The sequence below is a fragment of the Schistocerca americana genome, chromosome 5 (assembly GCF_021461395.2).
Source record: "Schistocerca americana isolate TAMUIC-IGC-003095 chromosome 5, iqSchAmer2.1, whole genome shotgun sequence".
NCBI lineage: Eukaryota > Metazoa > Arthropoda > Insecta > Orthoptera > Acrididae > Schistocerca > Schistocerca americana.
This window is the reverse complement of record NC_060123.1, coordinates 393,114,404-393,140,111: the sequence shown is the minus strand read 5'-3', so window position 1 is coordinate 393,140,111 and position 25,708 is coordinate 393,114,404. Positions and strand designations below refer to the sequence as shown.

The window sequence follows — 25,708 nt, the reverse complement described above, 5'->3', positions numbered from 1 at the left end:
ATACTTATAAATAGAGGGTGATTCAAAAAGAATACCACAACTTTAAAAATGTGTATTTAATGAAAGAAACATAATATAACCTACTGTTATACATCATTACAAAGAGTATTTAAAAAGGTTTTTTTTTCACTCAAAAACAAGTTCAGAGATGTTCAATATGGCCCCCTCCAGACACTCGAGCAATATCAACCCGATACTCCAACTCGTTCCACACTCTCTGTAGCATATCAGGTGTAAATGTTTGGGTAGCTGCTGTTATTTCTCGTTTCAAATCATCAATTGTGGCTGGGAGACGTGGCCGAAACACCATATCCTTAACATATCCCCATAAGAAAAAATCGCAGGGGGTAAGCTCAGGGCTTCTTGGAGGCCAGTGACGAAGTGCTCTGTCACGGGCTGCCTGGCGGCCGATCCATCGCCTCGGGTAGTTGACGTTCAGGTACGGACAGATAAGTGCCAATGTGGTGGCGCTCCATCCTGTTGAAATATGAATTGTTGTGCTTCTTGTTCGAGCTGAGGTAACAGCCAATTCTCTAACATCTCCAGATACTGTAGTCCAGTTACAGTAGCACCTTCGAAGAAAAAGGGACCAAAAACTTTATTGGCTGAAATGGCACAGAAAACGTTCACCATAGGCGAGTCACGTTCATACTGAGTTGTTTCCCGCGGATTCTCAGTGCCCCATATACAGACATTGTGACGGTGGACTTTCCCGTTAGTGTGGAAAGTTGCTTCATCACTAAACACAATCTTTGAAACGAAAGATTCATCTGTTTCCATTTGAGCAAGGATAAAATCACAGAAATCGATTCTTTTAATCTTATCAGCTGCAGACAGTGCTTGAACCAATTTCAGACGATAAGGTTTCATAACTAACCTTTTTCGTAGGACTCTCCATACAGTTGATTGTGGAATTTGCAGCTCTCTGCTAGCTCTGCGAATCGATTTTCCTGGGCTGCGAGCAAATGCTTGCTGGATGCGTGCTACATTTTCATCACTCGTTCTCGGCCGTCCAGAACTTTTCCCTTTGCACAAACACCCATTCTCTGTAAACTGTTTATACCAACGTTTAATACACCACCTATCAGGAGGTTTAACACCATACTTCGTTCGAAATGCACGCTGAACAACTGTCGTCGATTCACTTCTGCCATACTCAATAACACAAAAACTTTCTGTTAAGCGGTCGCCATCTTAGCATCAACTGACGCTGACGCCTAGTCAACAGCGCCTCAAGCGAACAAATGTACAACTAAATGATACTTTATAGCTCCCTTAATTCGCCGACAGATAGTACTTAGCTCTGCCTTTTGTCGTTGCAGAGTTTTAAATTCCTAAAGTTGTATTCTTTTTGAATCACCCTGTATATTGCCTCCAAACTTTAAGTAAAACTGTTCCTCGGATAATATACGAGGTAATCGCGAATGTCTTCGTGGAACGGTAAATTTTATTAGGGAAGAATTTGTTCAATTTCATTTTGTAGTAAGAAATGCCTAAACGTCCCAATTCTTTCATTAAAACCCAGCCATAATATTTGAACTGGTAGCTGCGCTTTGTTGCTGGTCAAGATCTGTCCGTGTATCTTCAACATAGTGTATGTTAGTTAGGGTTTAGCTGATTTACCTGATAGTTCATTTACTGCATTTCGGAAATTACTGAATCCCAGCAGGATTCGTAATGCGTGAATGATAGACTCCTGAGTGATGCTGAAAGCATGTCAAGTTGTAGAAGTTCAGTAAACGAAGGGCCCTCCGTGATTATCTTGTAACATTTATGTACATTTTATGTTGAATTTACTATTGTTTTACAGTGATTTCCTTTGTGTACTGAACTTGTCCCTTTGTGTGAACATGCCACTAGATATCGGCAAATCAATAATCTGCCTGGGAAGATCAGCTCAGTTCAAAAGTACAGAGGATTACAAGTAGGATGAACCCTCATACGCACTGTGAATATTGACAAATCAGTTGTTTACATATTTCAATCTATTTTATGTCATGAACGTCTCTTTGTGTAAGGACACTGCCCCATATAGTTAAATCATTTGTTTGGCAATGGGAAAAAGCTGAATTTCAAAGTACAGAGAATTTTGAGTAAAACGAACCCCAATATATAAGATTTTCATAAATCAACATTTATTGATATTAATGTAATTTCATTGAGTTCGGACTTGACCATTGCTGTATATCCACCACCACTCCGCCCCGTTTGTACTTCAACACTTTTCTTGTAGCTCTTTAATTAAGTAAGAACACACATAGTTTACAAGACAGTTTAAAATGACTCGTAAAGTCAAATTTAATCCTCTTCGAGACATCCAAAGTCTACAATGTAGTCCTCTTGTGAGGTGACCAGGCTGATATTCTGATTAAGGAAGCTTAATCCGTACCCTTTCCTTTGCGTGTTAAGGGAGTTACAATATTTGGTTAGTGTATCTGTGTTACTACTGAATACTTGTGTTGAGATACTACTAGATAATGGTGATAGTAAACAGCCACTGTATTCACGCATAATATCCTCTTTGGCACCATCCGATGCACGTGCCACATTTCCTTATATTTCCCACTAGGCCACCCCTCAGGATATTTAAATCCCTCACTTCTTTCTCAGGCAGATTTCTTAAAAGAATATGTTCAGATCTGTAAAGCTGTGACGACTGCCACGTCAATCGTCACTCCATAGTCGCAGCGAAGCAGTCGTGTGTTCCATTGTGTATTTGAAAAGAAGACTGTCTCCTTGTCGCTTCTATCTTAGGTGTCACAGAGGTCGGTATTACTTTTATTTTTTATTAACTGCGTGCTGAGTAAATTCATGAATGTCAGGTCTAAAATATTCACAACACCCTTACTGTTCAACATGAAATTAATCGGTTTCTAAGACGTCGGTAATATTTTGCGAGCGAACCGAAATTTTCATTTTAGGAAGTTGTTCTGTGTCAGTAAAAGTTGTTGCGCACGACAGAAGTGTAGGTCTTATGACCATTTCTCTCATTACAAGCCTAGTGATACTAATCTGCAGTATAGTGCTGTCTGATACACCTTCGTAGCAAGAGGTAGACTGGCCATTCATCAGGCAGGAATTTATCACAATAGATTTTTTCCCTTAAGCCGTCATTGAATATATAATGACAATATAGTTCTGCACCTTGAATCTTATTTAGTGCATGACATATGATTTAAAAATAGTACAGTCTGTGGTCTTAATAAGAATTTTGTGAGTCACCTATATGCTTCTCATAGTGCTGTGCATGTACAGTATGGATATCATTCAAAACAAAGGCAGGACATAGTGCTGATGCTGTCTTCTACGTCGTAAAGCTGGTTTTCTGTACTTTATAATATAGCGGTTGTTATTTTTTTTTAATTCACTTATTAATTCCTAGCAGGAAGGGATTTAACTGGCTATTGATAGTGGAATGACGCAATCATGCAACTACGTCGTAAAGCTGGTTTTCTGTACTTTATAATATAGCGGTTGTTATTTTTTTTAATTCACTTATTAATTCCTAGCAGGAAGGGATTTAACTGGCTATTGATAGTGGAATGACGCAATCATGCAACGCTTCCAAAAGAAAAAAAAACGGAAAGAGATCTCCCAAGTATGAATATTACACTACTGGCCATTAAAATTGCTACACCAATAAGAAATGCAGATGATAAACTGGTATTCATTGGACAAATATATTATACTGGAACTGATATGTGATTACATTTTCACGCAATTTGGGTGCATAGATCCTGAGAAATCAGTACCCAGAATTGTACCATTGACCAGCCTTTTTCTATTGGTGAGAGATCTGGAGAATGTGCTGGTCAGGCCAGAAGTCGAACATTTTCTGTATCCAGAAAGGCCCGTAGGGAACCTGCAACATGCGGTTGTGCATCATCCTGCTGAAATGTAGGGTTTCGCAGGGATCTAATGAAGGGTAGAGCCACGGTTCGTATCACAACTGAAATGTAACGTCCACTGTTCAAAGTGCCGTCAATGCGAACAAGAGGTGACCGAGACGTGTAACCAGTGGCACCACATACCATCACGCCGGGTGATACGCCAGTATGGCGCTGACGAAAACACGCTTCCATCGTACGTTCACCACGATGTCGCCAAACACGGATGCGACCATCACGATGTTGTAAACAGGACCTGCATTCATCCGAAAAAATGACGTTTTGCCACTCGTGCACCCAGGTTCGTCGTCGAGTACACCATCGCAGGCGCTCCTGTCTGTGATGCAGTGTCAAGGGTAACCGCTGACATGGTCTCCGAGCTGATAGTCCATGTTGCTGCAAACGTCGTCGAACTGTTCGTGCAGATGGTTGTTGTCATGCAAACGTCCCCATCTGTTGGCTCAAGGATCGAGACGTGGTTGCACGAACCGCTACAGCCATGCGGATAAGATGCCTGTCATCTCGACTGCTAGTGATTCGAGGCCGTTGGGATCCAGCACGGCGTTCCGTATTACTCTCCTGAACCCACCGATTCCATATTCTGCTAACAGTCATTGGATTTCGACCAACGCGAGCAGCAATGTCACGATACGATAAACCGCAATCGCGATTGGCTACAATCCGACCTTTATCAAAGTCGGAAACGTGATGGTACGAATTTCTCCTCCTTACACGAGGCATCACAACAACGTTTCACCAGGCAACGCCGGTAAACTGCTATTTTTGTATGAGAAATCTGTTGGAAACTTTCCTCATGTCAGCACGTTGTAGGTGTCACCACCAGCCCCAACGTTGTGTGAATGCTCTGAAAAGCTAGTCATTTGTATATCACGGCATCTTCTTCCTGTCGGTTAAATTTAGCGTCTCCAGCACGTCATCTTCGTGGTTTAGCAATTTTAATGGCCAGTAGTGTAGTTCTTTTTGCAGATGACACCAGTATTCTAAGTACTCCCAGTATACATACAGAAATGGTGAACAAAGTTCTCAAAAGTATCATTGACTGGTTATCTGCGAATGGTCTCTCCCTGAATATCACAAAGACAGATCATATTCTGTTCTGCACTTCTAGGAGGACCGCACCAGTGATAAGTGTAACACATGGTGATGAAATAGTACATGGGATGGACACTCATATTGATGAGAATTTAAATTGGAAAAAAACACATTTTGTAACTCCTAAAAACACTTAGTTCAGCCACATTTGCACTTAGAATCATAGCAAATTTTGGAGGGAGAGAAATCAGTAAGTTCACATATTTTTCTTATTTTCAGTAAAGTCATATGGAATAATGTTCTGGAGTAACTCACGGTTAAGAAAGAAGGTCTTCAGTGCCCAAAAACGTGATGTAAGAATAATATGTGGCTCTCACCGGCGATCATCTTGTAGACATCTGTTAAGGAATTGGGCATTCTGACTACTGCTTCACAGTATACTTATTCTCTCATGAAGTTTGTTGTAAATAATCCACTACAGTTCAAAAGGTACAATGAGATACATAAAAATAACACTAGAAGAAGAAATGACAATCATTACTCAACATGAAGGTTGTCTTTTGCGCAGAAAGGGGTGCAAAAAAAAAAAAAAAAAAAAAAAAAAAAAAAAAAAAAAAAAAAAAAAAAAAAAAAAGATAGTATCACTTACTCAGTGTTATAAAATGTGTAACAGACAGCGAGGTAAGATTTGAAAATAAATTGAAAAAGTTTCTCCTTGACAACTCCTTCCATTACGTAGAAGAATATTTATGTTTGTAAGGAGTAGAAGGTGGCGGGTAGGAATTTCTAGCTCAATATGTATACCTTATTTCCATTTCGCGGAAAGAAAATAATAATACGGTGCTGTTTTGAGTACAAATAGATGTACAAATTAATTTGCAATATGAATGTAAAATGACACGTTCCACATCATGACGATTTATCGTGTAAAATGATCAGTAGAATGTGAAAGTAACTAAATAACCCACTCCAACAGGCTGCAGACATTACAGGTGTACGTCCTGCTCCGGCAACGCGACTCGACATAACGCGGCAGCTGCTGCCACAGTAATGGCAAGACCTTACATAGTCGGCATACCTCGACAATGCAGCGGCACGTGTGACGGCTTTCTGTTGCTGTTTCCTTAGTGTTGTTGCGGCTGCATCCTGCCCAGCTAAGGCGAGTGAATTGCGCCGGCTGGTGCTCACGGCTCGGTGACCAGCAGGGCATTCGTTCGACCTCGGCAGTAGCAGTCTGCAGGACAATGAACGCTGGGGGCCTCAGGCGGAAGCCAACACACAGTAGACGCAGATTGGAAGGCCAGCTTGGCCGGACGGACTGCAGAGGGGCAGTACTTGTTCTAGGTAAGGTCATGTACGCGGCCCATAAAAGTGCCGTCGAAACGCCTCGAAATGCTCGATACTGCCCCGTTGCGGGTTGTTGTTGCGTAGCCGTTCGCATGGCGTAAGTGTTAAACCTGCAGGTTTTCGGCAAGCGTTCAGTTGTCTGACCTGGGCCCCAGCATGTGTCCACGCATGTATCTTGTGTCCTTGTCATCGTAGAGTGGAGCATTAGACGCTTTTGGGGAGTGTATTAATATAAATGTTCATCGAATTACATTGTCCTAATATTATCGTAGCACAAAAGTTCTTGCTTCCATATACAAAGGCCAGCCGGAGTGGCCGTGCGGCTCTAGGCGCTACAGTCTGGAACCGCGTGACCGCTACGATCGCAGGTTCGAATCCTGCCTCGGGCATGGATGTGTGTGATGTCCTTAGGTTAGTTAGGTTTAAGTAGTTCTAAGTTCTAGGGGACTGATGACCTCAGAAGTTAAGTCCCACAGTGCTCAGAGCCATTTGAACCATTTTTGCATATACAAATAGCAGAAAAGCCACAGTAAAACTACCACAGTTTGCTGAAACCACCAACCCTTCGTAAGTCATGAGGTTCTTCTTACAATCGCTGCTGTTTGCACGCTAAGGGCTGATAGACGTCATGGACGTCGAAGACGCTTTTAGTGTGAGGGCGCCACAGTGGAACACGTGGTTCCAGCGGCCAATAGCGACGCCCCCGATAGAGTACTTAAGCGCCTGCCTCTCGCTTAGCCAGTTTACAGTGAGTGTTCCGTGTTGTGTCTTTGGGGAAGAGTTGCGAACGGCCATCATACTGTCGCTGGGTGTGATTTTTTTATTTCTTGCGAACAGAAACCAGACTGTCACCATGTTTTTTTAACTGTGTGTCTACTATGTTACTTGTCTGATTCCTGTGTATTTTATTAACAATGCCAACCCCTTTTCCTTTCTGTTTTAACTTTCCGCATTTTTCCGCCATTTTACACTTTAAGTCACCGTTTTATCGCCTGTTTTTCTTGTTTCTTTTCTTCTTCCGCTTTTAAAAAATTCTGTAGACTGTGGAGTAGCGTATTAAGGTGCTGCCGGCCCGCCCCCTTCGGGGTAATTGAAAATCAATAAAGAAAAAAAAAAGGCTTAGCCAGTCAGTCTAACCTCCCGTACGTCTGTGAACACATCGCCTCGCTTTAGACCGCTCACTTACTTATTCTGTGTACGAGTTGACGTGTTTGTTAGATTTCCTGTGATTCCGTTGTTCAGTCTTGTTGTTGTTCGTTCTGTCCTTCGTTGGTCGTGTCCGTCCTCTCCCGTTGTGTTGTTGTTCGCGGGTCTCTCCGCGGGTCCCGCCACGTTTTCGGTCATTTCAACCCCGCGACCGTCCCGGTAGCAGTTACAACACAGATTGGCAAGACTCACCGGAGGAGAAACACCCCTCTGAAGCTGTCCAGCTCAGCTCTGGACGAAACGTTAGTAGCTGAAGATTTTCATGGACCACGACCTTACATCCCGGAAGGTTTACCAGAAGATATGTCATCCGGTCGTGAAAGCTTTCATACTATGACAACACAGATTGTGTACGATGTGCACAGCGACATAATTAGGCGTTGGTTTCCTTCATTTTAACATCACTGTTACGGTTGTGTAATTCCAACATTCGTAATTAGACAACCTTCATGTTTTTGTTTGGAACATGGTACACTGATTAAGGCATGAGGCTCAAAAATGAAAACTGCTAAATTATGGTGGTGGTTGCTGTACGCTATAAATTTTATGTTTAAAGCAAATGCGATTAGTGATCAGTACCATTGAGATGTCATGGTGAATATTTTTCCTTTCAGTTGCCTCAGCGAACGGAGCCCTCCAAATCTCGTACTGATTTCCAAGCCAAAAATTCATACAAGATGGCCACTAGGTGAGATCTCAATGTATGCAATGACATAGGCTTGCATTACTGCGTAGGCTACTGCGGCCAATATCAGTCGATATAAAAGTTTTCTGGGTATTGTACCGCGTGGTATTGTATAAAACTACTGCTGGAGGAAATCGAGGTTTCGGCTACGGTTGCAGCGGTCTTCTCTTAGGTCTACTGATGCGTTTCAGCTACGCAGTGTCCTGTCCTCATGGCCCCTTATCAGTTAGAGGACCCACACAACAGACAAGCAAGGTGGTCTGCCAACCTTCCTTCAAGAGTGACAGAAAAGAAAAACAACTACAGCCGTCCTTATGATTTTATTTTATTTTGTCGGTACCAGTTTCAAAGGATCATTGCTAAAAGGATGGACACACAAAATGCCTTCAAGAGCTCAGATCGAAACATCGCCAGTGATTGTAACCGACAGACTTTCCGCATAAACACGGAACTACTTCGTGAAAAGCCATGTGACGGAGATTCACCAACTGGAACTACGTGTAGCACTCCGCCGAATCGGCGTTATAGGCACGCCAGTAGAGTCAGACGGCAGTATGTACATACAGCTAGGACGGCTCCGTCCAATACCTGCGCCGGCTCTAGCATAGTAGATGTTGTGGACTGGCAAGACAGCCAATGCACTATGACGGGAAGCCGATAGGCACGCGTTTAAGCTCACGCAGGCTGGCGTGAGGTCTGGAACAGGACACGGAAATGAGACTCGTAAAAAACGTACGTAGCTCCTGGAATACTTAACTTCAATCCATAATTGGTGAACATCACTCTTGATGATACATGAATTACTAGATCAATAGCAACTGATAATGGCGCCTTGCTAGGTCGTAGCAAATGACGTAGCTGAAGGCTATGCTAACTATAGTGAGAGCGTATTTTGTCAGTGAACCATCGCTAGCAAAGTCGGCTGTACAACTGGGGCGAGTGCTAGGAAGTCTCTCTAGACCTGCCGTGCGGCGGCGCTCGGTCAGCAATCATTGATAGTGGCGACACGCGGGTCCGACGTATACTACCGGACCGCGGACGATTTAAAGGCTACCACCTAGCAAGTGTGGTGTCTGGCGGTGACACAACAGTAGATATTCGGCGTAGCCTTCAGTAGAAAGCTTTATCTTTCTATTGTGTAGAGTAGTAATTTGGATATTATTTTCTTTTCATTGTGTTGTACTCTTATCTGGTTTTGCCACCACAAGAATTGCTGTACTTCATGTTGTTCTTCTGTTTTTAAATTAGTGCACGCCAAGAAGGCGCTCTAGTTATAATAAATGTATTCAGACTTGATAGATAGTTCTTTCTTGCCGACCGTAGGATACTACAGTTATTGGCGAAGAGGATGGGATTTTCGTTTTCAGACGGAATGGCCTCTTCAGCGGAATTTTTTCAGTCCTTGGTGGAAACTCTACAGCAGATTCAGGTAGTGCTCACAAGGTCAGAAAGTCGCCCTCATTCCCCAGCGTTGCAAGAGTCGTTTCTATTGCAGGTAAATTGAACGCTTTACACGGTTTCCCTGACATTTCCGGTTTTTGATAGTTCTGTCGACCCCTGGTCAAATTATGTCGAACGGTTGGAACAACATTTACTGGCACATGGGATTCACGAAGAAAAGTCGATCTTTTGCTTCTTTTTTCTTTAGCAACAGTTGGTCAGCAGGTGTATACTTTAACAACTCAACCCTGAGCAGTCACCTCGCGGTCTCTCGTTTACTTATATCAGGGGCTGCTTTTTTGAGTACTTTGACGAACAAATACTTCCACCCGTCAGACTTCCTTCTCGTGTCGAAAATCCCAGGTCACACGTATTGGGAATGGATTACGAGGCTCCAAGGCCTCTTCCGCGATTGCAAATTCCGGTGCGCCAACGTTGCCTGCAAGCAGTCATTTGGCATTTCGTTGATCCGCCATACGCTGGTGTTCCAACACCAGACGAGGATCTTCGGGTTGATATTTTGAAGTTACTGAACCCATCCCTCGACACCTGTCTGCCGAACATTCGTGCGTTTGAAGAGTGTCACGGGCTACAACCGTTGCGTCTTGATCCGGCTGTTTTCGTGGCTCGCGAGTTGCCTAGCGCCGAGCGGGAGTCTCGTCAGTCCGTTGATACACCCCATGACATAAAGTCTTTCGCCAGTTTTCCATATGCTCGGACTGTTTCCGGACTTACCAACGGTCGGAGACCCCCCACCAGCGAACAAGGTGCTCGGCTTGCAGCCGGTCGGGCCATATTGTCGTTGTGTGTAAGGGTTAGCAGAAACATCGCATAGATGCCACGCTTCCTGATGACGCACAGGCTCATCAAGAATTGTTACCTCAGGACCTGGAAACCTTGAATTCCGGACAAGTATTCTCCACCATACGCCAGCCGGGCACCCGGTTTCTCCTAATCCTGGAGATCTTCCAAATTGACACGGCATCATCTGTTTCTATTGTGGATGGTGCCACATACCAACGCTTGGGCTTGCCAGCTTTGTCTTCGTACACTCGTGCCTTGCGTAGTTTCAGCAATCGCCCTATACCAGTCGACTGCGTTCTTTCAACACAAATCTCCTACAACAGTCGTTCTTTCATCGCTCAGTTTTTAGTGATCTGCTCTCCCGGTGCTACTAACCTTCAAGGTGTGGACATTTTTGATCGTCTGGGTTTGCCAGTGCTCTGTAACTGACCAAATAATCAAACACCTGCGACAGGTTGTGATGCATCCTGTCTTCTACAGTGGTCGTAGGTTCCAGGACTTGCCAGGCTCCACTGAGGATAAGGTAGATGCATTATACACTGCAGGCGTGTACACGGTGGAATGCGAATATGGAGAGGCACACATCGGTAAGACTGGCAGGCCAAAAGCAACACACATTCGGGAACACGAGCGCTATATTTGTCTAGGGCAACACAACAAATCTGCAGTGGCAGAACATCAGTAAGATTGCGTAAAAGAAATTAAATTCAGCGAAGCCTGTGTGTTGGCCAAGCAGCCGGTTATGACGAAACGCTAAAGCAGAGAATCTATTGAAATACTTAAACTCCCTAAGAATACGAATACAGTAGATGGACACAGGCTTGCCCAATCTTGGCTGCCAGCGATCAGAGCCCAACGGCCCGCACTGTCAACATGAGGCGCGAGCACTACCGGCGAGTAACTGCCAACGCGCAGCCAACGTCCAGCACTTCGTAAACAGGAGCCAACTCCGCATTGGCCGGTGACCACCAATCATGGCATATAATGCAAGAGTCAATAAATAACAGAGGTTAAGCTCCCCCTCCACCCCAGTAAGCTATTAAAATAAAGTTCCCTCTTCTTCTTCTTCCTTAAGTGACCAATGAAAAGAACTTTCTTTTTAAAATTATGACGTAACGGCATGCGCAGTGAATAGTAATAACAGAATATAAGGAACACTGCTTAGCTAGAACGCACCAATAGACCCAGAAGAAGGCCGCTGTAACCGTGGCCGAAAAGTTGGCTTTCTCCAGCAGTAGTTTTATAGAATATGACGCGGTACCATACATAGAAAACCTTTATGTCGACATCGGATTGGTTACGTCAATGGCGTACTGCACCTCTGAAGTGCAAGAGGTGCTATGCTTTCCAGTGTCTCTGATTAGATAGTTGTGGTCACCTAGTTGTTAAGGGAAACGGCGTCACTCTTACTATCTGTTCCAGTTCATCGCACACTGAGGACAGAGGGGGTCATTGAATGGTATGTACTGAACCATCTTTTCATATACGAGAAATATGTAAGCGTGATACTACTTCGAACCACATCTCCGTTATAAATATGAGAGATAAGTGTGAGAGATAAGTGTCTGTAAGATTTTCGAGACTTACATAAACAACTGACTGCTACGTTAGGCAGGCATTAATAGTCACTCATCTAAAGGCAACTGTTCTAGATGCCATACTGTGACGAAAATAATCACACACAACCTCCAAGGACCATAAGTGGACCAACAGACTTTCACTACGAATAGCAATGCCATCAGCGAATCTTGTCACTTATATCCTTTCAAACCGAATTGTAATGCTGCAGCAGTAGGGTGACGCTGGGACTGGAATATTTTCAACAATTAAATGAAGACCCTGAGGCAATTGTTACACTAAGATGAAGAGGTGGTGACAAGAAGGGATTCGTGGGGGACAGAAAATAAAATTCAGAAGACCGATAAGAAAAAAAAAATCCGTATACATAGTGGTAAATCGTAATCCGACAAATGTTGTAAGCTCTCTGTTTTGCGATCGTCATTTTTTAAGTCCGACGTTTAACATGCCTATAGAACTTCGTCCTATGTGTTTTCGCACCTGAATTAACGCTGTCATGCTCTGACGGAAAAAATCACAACGCCAAGTATCAGCTGTTCGTAGCTGTGTTTCTACATCTGAAAGGTGATGTCAGTTCAAATTTCACAGCAGTTATATAAGAGTGGCGCTAGATGCGTCACCATGAGGGATCAAATCAGGTTTGTTTTAAATGCAGGCTGTATCGATCGTGAGTGTTCGTTACGTTTTAGTTTGGACATGGTGAGTTGATGTTAGACAAAAATGCTTTTATGGTGACAAAGACGCTATTGTCAACTCCTGAGTTTGAAGAGGGTGGTGTAATGAGGCAACGTGAAGTTGGATGTTCCTTGGGCGGTATTGCAGAAAGGCTTGGCAGGGATGTAGCCACTGCACATGATTGCTGGAAGCCGTTGTCACGGGAATGTATGGTCGCAAGACGACTGGCTCCGAAAAGCCATGAGGCACTACCGATAGGGAAGACCATCTCTTTGCTGTATGGCTCTGCCACATCGGACTACAACTGCAGCAGCAATTTTAGCAGCAGTAGGCAGCGTAGGCGCACCACGAACTGTTATAAATCGGTTACTTCACGACAGCTCCAAGTCAGATGCCCTGTATAATTCATTCCACTGACCCCAAACCAGCCCCCTTTGCTACTCAGTCGTGTAATGTGAGAGCTCATGGAGAGTGGAGTGAACATCTCTTGTGTTTTCTGATGAAAGCTGGTTCCTGCTGCGGTGCCAGTGATGGCCGTATGTTTCTTAAAAGGAAGCCAGATGACGACCTACTACAGATCAGTCTGTGTGCCAGATACGCTGGACCTACAAACTGAGATCTGGTCTGGGATGCGATTTCGTATGTCAGCAGGGACACTATCGTAGTAATACCACGCATCCTGACTGGAAATTGTACATCTATCTGGTGATTCGGCCTGTTGTGCTGACGTTTATTAATGGCATTCCAAGGGGAGCTTTTCAATAGGAGAACTCAAAAAGTTCTACAGGGTGTCGATGTGTACTTTGGGCCGCTCAATCATCAAATCTACTTCCAATCAAACACATATGTAATACCATCGGACTTCAACTCCTTCGTCATCCATGAAGTGCATATCCGCCTCTGTATCGACCGACCGATTCCATCAGGCGTGAAGCTCCATCCCACAAACTGACATGCAGCATCTGTACAACACTATGCATGCGCGTTCGCTTGCTTACATTCAACATATTGGAGGTTTCTTTTATTTGAGTCATCAGTCTTGTGAATGGTTTGATGCAAGCCGACACGAATTCCTCCTCTGCGCCGACCTCTTCATCTCTGAGTAGCACTTGCAACCTATGTCCTCAATTAGTTGCTGGATATATTCTAGGCTCTGTGTTCCTCTACAGTTTTTGCCGTTTACAGCTCCCTGTAGTACCATGTAAATCATTCCCTGATGTCTTAACAGATGTCCTATCACCCTGCCCCTTCTCATTATCAGTGTTTTCCACATTTTCAGTGTGTTCCGCATTAAATTTCCTTTCCGATTCTGTGCAGAACCTCCTCATTTGTTACCTTACCAATCCACCTAATTTTCAACATTTGTCTGTAGTACCACGTCTCACATGCTTCGATTCTCTTCTGCTCTGGTATTCCCACAGTCTATGTTTCACTACCATACAGTGCTGTGCTACAAACGTACATTGTCAGACATTTATTCCTCAAATTAAGGCCTATTTTAGATACTTGTAGACCCCTCTTGGCCAGGAATGTCCTTTTTGCTAGTGCTAGTCTGCTTTTGATGTTCTCCTTTCTCCGTCTGTCATTCGTTACTTTGTTGCCTAGCAAGTAGAATTTCTTAGCGAATTAAATCAGCTGATGCTGAGAAATTAGATTAATAAATGAGACACTTAAAGCAGTAAACGAGCTTTGCTATTGGGGAAACAAAATAATTGATGACTGTAGGGAGAATGTAAAATGTACACTGGCAATGGCAGGGAATACTTTTCTGAAGAAGAGAAATTTGTTAACATCGAGTGTGGACTTAAGTGTCAGGAAGTCCTTTCTGAAAGTATTCGTATGTAGTGTTGCCATGTATGGAAGAGAAACATGGACGACAACTAGTTTGGACAAGAAGAGAATAGAAGTTTTCGAAATGTGATGCTACAGATGATTTCTGAAGTTTAGATGGGTAGATCACATAACTAATGAGGATGTACTGAATAGAATTGGGGAGATGAGTAATTTGTGGCACATCTTGACTAGAAGAAGGATCGATTGGTAGGACACGGCATCAAGGAAACACCAAATTCGTATTGGAGGGGAGCGTGGAGGATAAAAATCGTAGAGGGAGACCAAGAGACGAGTACACTAAGCACATTCAGAAAGATGTAGGTTGCAGTAGTTATTCGGAGATGAAGAGGCTTGCACAGGATAAAGTAGTACGGCGAACTGCACAAAATCAGTCTCTGGATTGAAGACAAGAACAACTACATCTACTTCGTAACCATTAGTCGTAATGTTAAGTTTTTTCCTATTGTCATTTCTGCTACTTCTTATTACTTTCGCCTTTCTTCGATTTATTCTCAATCCATACTACGTATTTATTAGACTGTTCATTCCATTCAGCAGACCATGTAATTCTTCACTTTCACACAGGATAGCAATGTCATCAGCGAATCGTTTCATTGATATATTTTGAACTTTAATTTTAATCCTGCTCCTCAAACTTTCTTTTATTTCCATCAGTGCTTTTTCGAAGTACATACTGAACAGTAGCGGCGAAAAGCTACGTCCCTGTCTTACAAACTTTCCAGTCCGAGGACTTCGTTCTTGGCCGTCCACACTGATTATTCCCTGTTGGCTCTTGTACACACATCATATTACCCGTCTCTCTGCCTGTAGTCTACCCCTATTTTTCTCAGAATTTGGAACGTCTTCCATTACTTTACATTGTCGAACGCGTTTTCCAGCTCGACAAATCCTATGAACATGTCTTTATTTTCTTTAGTCTTGCTTCTCTAGTGCCTTTACCTTTCCTAAAGCCAAAATGATAGTCTTGCAACACATCAAACTGATAGTCTTGTAACACATCCTCAGATATTCTTGTTAGCAACTTGGACGCATGTGCCGTTAAACTGAGTTTGTGATAATTCTCACACTTGTCGGCTCTTGTAGCCTGAGGAATTGTGTGGATGATATTTTTCTAAAAGTCAGATGTTATGACGCCAGACTCATACTCCAAAGCTCTCTTATATTCTGATTCTAACACTGGATCCCGTATCTCTTCTAACTCCATTCCTGTTTCATCTGTCACATCAGACAAATCTTCCCCTCAAAGACGCTTTCATTATGACTTTCCACCTTTCCGCTCTCTCCTCTGCTTTTAACAATGGAATTCTGGTCGCTCTCTTAATGGTACCACCACTGCTTTTAAATTCACCGCTGGTCGTCTTGATTTTCCTCTATGCTAAGTCGGTCGTTTCGGCAATCACTTCTTTTTGGATTCCTTCACGTTTTTCATGCAGCCATTTGATCTTAGCTTCCGTGCACTTCCTATTTATTTCATTTTTCACTGAGTTGTATATCTGTATTCCTGCATTTCCCTTAACATATTTGTGCTTCCTTCTGTCATCGCTCAAATGAAGTATTTCTTTTGTTACTCATGGTTTCTTCTCAGTTACCTTCTTTGTACCATAGGTTTCTCTTTCCAGCGTCTCTGATTGCCTTTTTAGAGATGTCCATTCCTTTTCAACTGTAATTCCCACTCAGCTATTCCTCATTGCTGTATCTATAGCCTTAGAGAATTTCACGCGTGTCTCGTCATTCATTAGTACTTTCGTATCCCACCTCTTTACATGTTGATTCTTCCTCAGTGATCTCTTAAGCTTCAACCTACTCTCGATCACTACTAAATTGTGATGTGAGCCTACGTGTGCTCCGGGATGAGCCTTGCAATCTAATATCTCATTTCCGAATCTCTGCCTGACTATGATGTAATCTATGGAAATCTTCTCGTATTTCCTGGCCTTCTCTAAGTGTACCTCCTCCTCTTAAATTTCTTGAAAAAAGTATTCGCTACTACTAGCTGAAATTTATAACAGAACTCAATAAATCTCTCTCCTCTCCCGTTCCTTGTCCCAACCCCATATTCTCCTCTAACCTTTCCTTCTTCCGCTACGACTGCGCTCCAATCCCCCATGTTTATTAGATTCTCATCTCTTTTTATGTACTATATTTCCTTTCCAATATCCTGATATAATTTCACTATCTCTTCATCTTCAGTTTCGACGTCGGCATGTATACCTGTACTATCGTAGTCAGTTTTGATTTGCAGTCGATTCTGATCAGAACAACGCTATCACTAAACTGTTCACAGTAACCCACTCTCTGCCCTATGCTCCTATTCATACCGAATTCTACTGCCATTATATCACTTTCTGCTGCTGTTCACATTATCCAATACTCATCCGACCAGAAATCCTTGTCCTTTAAGCATTTCACTTCACTGACCCCTACTATATCTCAATTGAGCCTTTGCATTTCCTTTTTCCGATTTTCTAGTTTCCGTACCACGTTCAAGCTTGTGACATTTCGCGCCCCGAAATGTAGAACGTTATCCTATCGTTGATTATTCAGTCTTTTTGTCATGGTCACTCCCCACTGGGCAGTCCCCCCCCCCCCCCCCCCCAGAGTTCCAAATGGGGGACTATCCGAAATTTTTTGTCAATGGAGTGGTCATCACGACAATTTTTCAATTACAGGCCACATGTCCTGTGGATACACATGTTATCCATCTTCAATGCAGTGGTTTACATTGCATTCTGCATGCTCAAGTCGTTGATAATAGCCGATTCATCCACCTTTAGAGGCAGTTTCACACCCCAAGGAAAAGAGAGTGCCCTGAACCTCTGTCCGACGTCTTTGACAAGGCCGTTGGCATAATGAGAGGGACCTCTTATGCCGGAAGGCTTCGGCGAACAGTGCTGATTATCAATCGAAAATTATGCAGTTACGGGTTCCGATCCCGGGACCGATGACGTTTTGATTCCAAATGAAACCCGCTACCTCTTTTTTATCTCATTTTGTTCATTACGGTTTGTTACAATTGTTAAGGGTGGACGCCCCATGACACCCATTCCGGTTCATTATTGATCCTTTCACTCAGTTTTTTATGACAGAGGGTAACTAACCCCCTGACCAAAGACGCTGAGCTACCGTGCCGGCAAACCTCTAGACCACGAGTGAACGCTACACGAATTATTATTCTACCAGCATTTCACATTTACATTGGCTTCACTCGCGCTTAGTGTAACCTCTGATTTTGAAATGTTAATTATTTAAATATGTTACGTAGACAAATGTATTCCCGAAATTCCGTCTGCGTTATTTTTTGGTGTTGTGATTTTTTTCTGTCAATATATTTTTCTATTTACTTATTTGATCATAGTTTGTGTACTTCGCTTCTTCAGTATATTCTGGATCTAAACTCTTCCTTTTCCTGCAGCCTTTCTGGTGAAAATAAGCAGTTGGACTCATAACGACATTCTGATTTGATGGCTGTGTTGTGGTGTCTCCGTTTGGTGTGTTTTGATATTCATTTGTTATTACAGATATCTCGTTCGAAGCCTGAAAACCGTTTACATTTAGTGAGAAAGAATTTCGTTATCAGTTGTTTGCAGCCCTGTTCCCCGCGTAGTTTCGCCTACGTATTTGAGCAGCGACGCTCTCTATATTTTCCCATAATACGGTGCCATTTGTTGCTGAAACGATATTTTCTTTTTCGAAACTGTATTTGTAGCCCTCCCCTCTCTGCCGATTCTTTAATAATTACAGTTCGTTTTTTGGTTGTTTAATTGCTCTGACCTAGAATCGATAGTCCGTCGCATAAGCTAAGCAGTCAGTCCCAGTTTGACTGATACATCCATCTGAAGCTCTGAACTTAATTTATGCTGGCCTTGGATTATCAAGTTCGTTATTGACAATCAGCAAATACGAAATTTGTTGTAATTTTTTATGTATGTTAAGGATTACTTATCAAAAGACACAGGTGAAAAGTAATGGCGAGAGTCCAGCAACGAACCGTGCAGGCTCGTATCGATCTTGCTTCCCGAAGGGAGTCGTTATCTTTGACAGTGAGTTTTACATGTGTTAATCCATCTGTCTATTTGTCAAGACTACAGTTGATCTGATGAGCAAGTGTAGTCGCGAGAGTATATGTGGTTCTCCGTCTTGTGACAGTTTTAGGTTGATTGTAAAACATGCAGTAACGGTTTGTTGCCAGCCGAAGTGGCCGTGCGGTTCTAAGCGCTGCAGTCTAGAACCGCGAGACCGCTACGGTCGCAGGTTCGAATCCTGCCTCGGGCATGGATGTGTGGGATGTCCTTAGGTTAGTTAGGTTTAAGTAGTTCTAAGTTCTAGGGGACTAATGACCTCAGAAGTTGAGTCCCATAGTGCTCAGAGCCATTTGAACCATTTATTTGAACAGTTTGATCTTTTGCATTATAGGAAACACTGCAAATATAACTGGTGATGGATTCTCCTTGTGCTTGTGTTCTGGTGGAAGCTGTAAGTTTTGGTGAATGCAACGCAAGGTGTTCACTTGGTAGCCTTTGTGTATTTTGTAACTAACATTTGAACGTGAACTGAAGGCAAGCTGTAGAGAGTGCTTTCTTTGTGTTTGTGTTCAGGTTTCAATGTGCTTCATAAAGGCAGTTAAAATGATTTCCCATACCCCATTTTGTATAGCAAAGCTGTTGAAATCCTTAGTTATCGTAATCTTAAGAATTATGTTGCTTCGCCATATTGAGCGTGCTGGAAACCTATATATGTTTCTTAAGTTTTATAGCTATTCAGCCGTCTGCGTCATTTTTGGAGTCCATACAGCGCATTGTGCTGTGAATTTAATACCTCTTCCATTAACTAGTTTAAATCACAAACGGTAGTTGCCGCAAAAGGGCTGTTATACGTATTTTGCGTTTAATTGTAGTTAACGAAATAAGTAAAAATTTTGCCGCACAGCTTGCCGTTACTGTTCTGAATTCCTTAGAGTTATTAAACATCAGGTATTTGTTCTTATGTTAATGTTTTAATAACTTGTAACAGAGTCTCTATGATCAGTGACGCTTAAAATAGAGATCTTCTGTAACCGTTTTGGAATTTTCTGAAAAAGACTAATTCTAAAAAATTTCAAGGTTTAAATTACTTCTGGCTGTTTATGGCACGCCAATTGCAGTGTTCCAGTTTTCTTTCTAATCTTTACACGGCTTTTCTAGTGTGACATGGTTGAAGATTTTAGACTATTTTAGATTTGTGGTTCAAAAAAATATTGTTGGGCCTCTGTTTGTATCTGAAATGTTATCTCAGTTTTTAGTCTGTTGTAGTAGCGATTTGATTCTAGCTACCCTTTTACCCGTGTCTGTGGGTCCTGTTCGATGACCCAGCTATTGCGACTGCACCCACCAGAGTTTGACTGTCTGCGATGGAACCCACTTAAAGATTCTTATTGTAAATTAGATTCTGTATTCCTTTGGATAAATCTTAGAATCGGGAGCTAAATAATGTAATTATAATTGATGTGTAAAGTAAGCATAAAAGAGAAATGTTTATTGCACAACATTATTTCATTGTGAATAGCGTTATTGTTTACTTGTAGTGTCCTGGCCCTCCCACCCAACAGCTAATTATGCTGACACCAAAGTGACGCACAATTCCAAACATCTTACCGCATTTCTCTTTTAACTTCAAGACATTCCCAAATTTCTCCCTTCAGTTTTACCTTAGATTTTGTATCATTTAGAGTTGCACTAATAACTGCAGCTGTTTGGTCAATCAGAATCTGAAAAAGAGATTTACGGTCCAGTGAGACGCAAACCTTCTTAAGCTCTACGTGTTTACCAACTACTTTCTTACTGTATTTTTTATTTAATTGCTTCGAATTAGTTTCAGAACCAACATTTCATTTCAGACTTGCTGATACTCGTCAGATGTTGCTGTGTTCCGTACAGGTGAAACTGAGATGATTCAGTATACGATTCCAGGTGGCCAACTGCCTGAAATCCAGTCCCACAGCCGCGTCACAAAAACTGCCCCCTGCTTGCGGCTCTTGGTCTCGGTGTTGCTGTTTACTTCCTGGAGCCTAACCGAGAAACCGGGAGAACAGTAACCCCTCTGTAATTATTACCATCCGTTCTGGATTCATTTTCTGTGGTGTATGTATCAACGCAGTTTTCGAGTCATCCCGAGTTTTCTCCTTATGCCATGTTTATTTCCAAATTTTTGGCACAGTTGACTTCAAGAGTTCTGTAACAATTCCACCTTTACTAGATGCTTTGATAATTTAACGTTTCAACTTTTCGAGTAATTGATTCTTTATTTGACACTTCTGAAGCGTGACTGTTTTTCAGGAGAATGTACGACGAAAATTTTTCCGTGGACTCAGGGTAACTTAGAAATTTTATAAAAGATTTGCAAAGTTCTCTGCGTTTTTCTTGGTTAAGTAGCAATTCTCCTTTTTATTTCTCGATTCTGATGTCGGTGCCCATTTGGCTTTGTTTTAAATGTTTTTTAGAAAGTCTTGGAACTGTCCTTTCAGTAGTCTTTTATAATTTCCAGGGTTGACTGTTCTCGTACTGTCTCTTTGTTTGACTAATTTGCATGCATTTTTCTAGTTCCCATATGTATCTTCTGATTTGTTACTGCTCTTTGCTTTGAACGCCTTGTGACGAAAACACTGAGAATAATTATATTTTCAGTACCTGAAAGAAACATACTGTCACTAAGCAATTTACCTGCTTCAAGTCGGAAAGCGTTAGTGTTACCCCATAACTAGATAAAGAATGCAGGAACTGGAGGAGTACCACTTGGACCTGAAATGTGTTTTTTGTGTTGAAGAAATTGAGGAGATTTTTGGTAGGACGAAGATCATTAAAACAGCTATACGAAAACACATTAAAGGGAAACGTCAGAAGAAAAGATTTGAGCTTATGAATGACGTGTGTGAAACACGCCACACGAAGATCACAAGACGACAATGCATATAAACCATCACTTACATGTAATCAGCGTTAGCTGACTACCACTTTAGAACACACTTCTCACAACTGGACTCCAGTTTGTTTGGTTCTGTTGACCGACCTACCACCTCATCTCTGCTTCCATCGTCCCATCACTATCACACTGAAGTTCTCGAATGTGTTCTTTAAGTTTCGGAAAATAGAGGCAAATCTGATGGGCTCAAGTCGGGACTATGGAGGATGCTCGCCGGCAGTGTATCCAAGGCGTAGGACTGTTGCAGATGTAATAGCACTTGTTCTTGGAAGGGCATTTGCATGCTGAAGGAAAGGGTACTCTATGTGTTAACGAATTTCTCTAATTCGAAAATCGATTACAAAACGCTGTTTCTCAAGCACAGATATGGTCTAGTTACACAGTACCATGTTACAGGCTACAATTTAGGTCCCTCTGGCGGCAGAGGGCTGCAAATATGTGGACATGGGGAATAGAGATGGGAACTGTTAATAACACGCGGTTTATCTAAAACGCTTTTAAGAATTTTGACACAAAATATTTAGAGACGCTGCTTTCCAACATGCCCTCGTATTTATTGTAATATATATCGACAACAGTTTATAATCAGATAATTAATTTCGGCCAACGTGCCGTGCTTTAGGCCTGAGTGATTACAGTATACTACGTAATTCGTGGCACTGCATGTTTAGATGGTACAGTCACAATGAGGATGCATTCTCCTCAATCAGAACATAAAGTAAGAGACTTTCACAATAATTTTGGAAAAACTAATGAAGCAGTCATAATAAAGCTTATTGCACATTCTTTATTGAAATACAGTGTATCTTAGGCTCACAGAATGGATTGCAGGCACACTAATAAAGATGTCCTTGTGAAATTTAGCTGAATTACTCCTTTGCCATGTCTGCAAGGAGTAATTGGCCACTATTTTTTTTATTTCAATTTATACGTTATTTGCTGCAGAAAACGTGACCAAAAACACACAACAAAACAGCATCTTTGTTTCAAACGTCCACCACTTTATTGTTTTGTCAAATTCAAAAAACTGTGCTATTACTCAGTGCGTAATGTCCTGTATAATAGGAAAATTGTTTCTTCTTTAATTTCAGATAACATTGCAGGGCTTCCGTCACAGACACGCCTTGTTGTGGAAACAGAGATATTAACTCCTCGGATGGGGCTCTTAATGATTACTCAGTTTCTTAACAAAATCAGAATACGATATCCATGAATCAATACAGAATGTATAAGAACATTTACGTTTATTGCTTCATTAGTTTTCCTAAAATAGTCGTGAAAATCGCTTACGTCGTATGATAATTGAGGAAAATGGACCATTAATCAGCCATACAAGCTTCCCTCACAAAATAATAAAAATTTAATACTGGGGACATAATTATGGACTACAAGTTGACAGTTCCAGTACACGGAGAATAATACCGCACGAGTTGCCACATATTCTCCATAATTTTCCACAGCCATCCAGGAAATATTTATTTTATGATATATTCGGTCACGGATCACTTCGTGTCCTGAAAGTGTCAACGTATAGTGCGTAATGATGTCCACGCTACACAAAAATATTTACATTTTGTGACTAATTTTTTAAGGCTCGTTAATGTGAATGTACCATCTTTATACGTAATGACACGAATTATGAAGAACACTGCATTTACTCATGTCTGAAGATGGTCATCATTGACCGTAATTAATTAGCTGGTTAATAAACTTTTGTGGTTCGTGAGTGGATATGTAACAAAATAAATAAAGCTACACAAACAAAGAGCGAAAGATCGATTATCAACAAGTAATACATGTTGATAATGTGAACTCAGGGAAACACAAAGTCTAAAAGGTATCCTAGCTTTATGTTAAAGTTAAGCTGTCAAAGTTTCGGGAACACTGCATCTGAAATGATATAACGTGGAGTGTTTGGGGCACATTAGGAAATCACAAACACAGAAAGAGATTTAAAATGGATCATTTTACATCCGTTACTTCCAACGGAGAAGGTAACGCGCTAACTTAAATCACTTTTGCAGAAGTCAGGTAATGCAGGCTGTGACTAATGCTGTTTGATTAGACTAGTTACTCAAGTCACCGTAATGTGATGATCAAAAAGAAATTAGAATTGAAGAGATTAGTTCAGCTTCGGGAACAATTTCGTCTCTCTAAATGAGTTTTGAGTGTTTTGATTGGCGAATTAACAAAGTCAGTTTATTCTCGTAGCAGGTTGAACGTTTAAAGACATATTAAAGCAACGAGAACGGAATACACTAGCTTAGGTCAAACTTTTACTGTGATCAAAAAAGCTACTGTTGTTTCTAGGGCGAGTCACATAACTATCTATAATTTTTTGTTGCAGACTGATATTGTGACAGACTGATAAAGACAGAAAAATAATCAAATGGTCAAGGAGGAAGAGAAAAGGTCTTATTAACGGGAAGGGATTCTGTGGTGTGACATTTGCTAAAGCGTTTTGGTACAGTTAACTGAACCTTGGATGGAGTAGTAAAGTGGAATAAAATTGTGTACTGTACAATATGGTAACCGTGTTTTTGTACGTCCATCCTTGTGATCGATTGTCTGCGGGACTTTGGGCGTTCACTTACGTTATAAAAGGAAGCACATGCAGCCGTTGTTTTGCTGTTATTTTATTACACTGCATCCGGTTTCGATGACTCAATACGCGATCTCCAAGCTTTGCTAAGGTTGTGAACTTCGATCTAGTAAAGGATTCCATCAGTGGCCAACATCTATGAACTGGCTTCCGTAGAATAATGTAACAGTGATGATGTGCCTTTAGCCATCAACAACCAACTGACTCTCAGGTGTTGTAAATTTTATGTACTCACCACACCAGCGTACAACACGTAACATGCTGCTGAGCTGGACATTTCAATGAAACATGTAGGGCATAGATATTCTCGCCTGTCTATTCACAGCATTCTCTCTTGTTCTAAATACAGTGCGGCATCTGTCCGAATAGTACCACAATAAATTAGTCAATGATTTCACTGGCAACTTTGAGGCATACTGTGTGGTATTCCCAACATCTGAAGAGCTTGGTATGAGATTGACAACTATGGTTGCACAGTAAATCTGAACTAAGATTCATACTGCCAGAATTACTGTAAAATATGTTGATTTATTATAAATTAGAATCGATTAAAATAATCTCTTAATCACTATTAGTGACTACTCTGTTAAGTTGTTATTGCGCTATTGACATGCTCTAGATAGATTCATAGAATTATGAAAAATAACGAAGTATGTTCGGTACGCGTGAGGTTAGTCTCTGTTGTACAAAAATATTCGGTGGCGTGCCGGCAGTGCCTGTATTGTGCAGGCAGCACTCGTTATGTCCACCACGATCTGGTCCCGAAGCGTCCTGCGGGCAGCACACACTTTGCAGCACAGTATGGATCGGGGCGCCAATCCAGCCGACATCCACAAGGTGAATATTTTCTCATCTGTTTCACTCCCGACGATGAGCCTCACAGATATGTTCACAGCAACGTCCTGGAAAGAAGAAAAGTTAACAATAATTTTCAATACTTTACAGTAAATTTAAAGTAAATATTGTCATTAACTACTGGATTTTAATGTAAATGTCGTTAATTGAACTACATATAGGCTAAAAATTTCCGTGAAATGAAACACCACTCAAGATTTAGTTTCACAAAAATTGTGTATCAATCGGAACAATAAGAGATTTAACCTTCTAATTGTGAGCGTACGTCGTCATCACGTGATCAGAAAAACCAACGAAACTGTTAATAAAAGGTGTGTATTTGGCTCCATAGCTTTCGCAAGTGACATTTTCACTTACATGTCTAAGATCTCATGTTGTAACTAGTTCCAACACTGGGTCTCATCATTCGACACACGTAAAAACTTAAAATGAATATACCGCGTGTCCATTATTGTACAACAGATTGGATTCATTAATATGTTTTTAAGCTAAAGCTCAGGCTGAAGTGAACTTTCCATGGTGGAGTTTTCGACGTGAACAGTGTTTGTATCATAACGCAGGTAACCTACAAGTTTTACTTGGACACTGAATGTATTTCACAGTTGGCCTGTTAATGTACTTCTAGAAATGATCAGTGTTTTCCCATCAAAGAAACGGTCCGCAATGCTGTGGATACTGAAACTAATGATGGTTGTTCACGAAATGTATTCATGTAGGCTGATTAGTAAGAGTATGAAACGTTTTTAAGAGTGTTTTAGGATAGACTGT

At 41.6% G+C, this 25,708-nt stretch overlaps 1 protein-coding gene across 1 annotated transcript in view; it reads right to left on the bottom strand.

Moving 5' to 3' along the window:
- Nucleotides 1-24,593: 24,593 nt before the first annotated feature.
- Nucleotides 24,594-25,708, bottom strand: part of LOC124615995 — a 193,057-nt gene continuing 191,942 nt past the window's right edge. The window contains exon 8 of the mRNA XM_047144204.1: nucleotides 24,594-24,987. The gene's annotated coding sequence lies outside the window, so the exon portion shown is untranslated. The remainder of the gene's footprint in view (nucleotides 24,988-25,708) is intronic.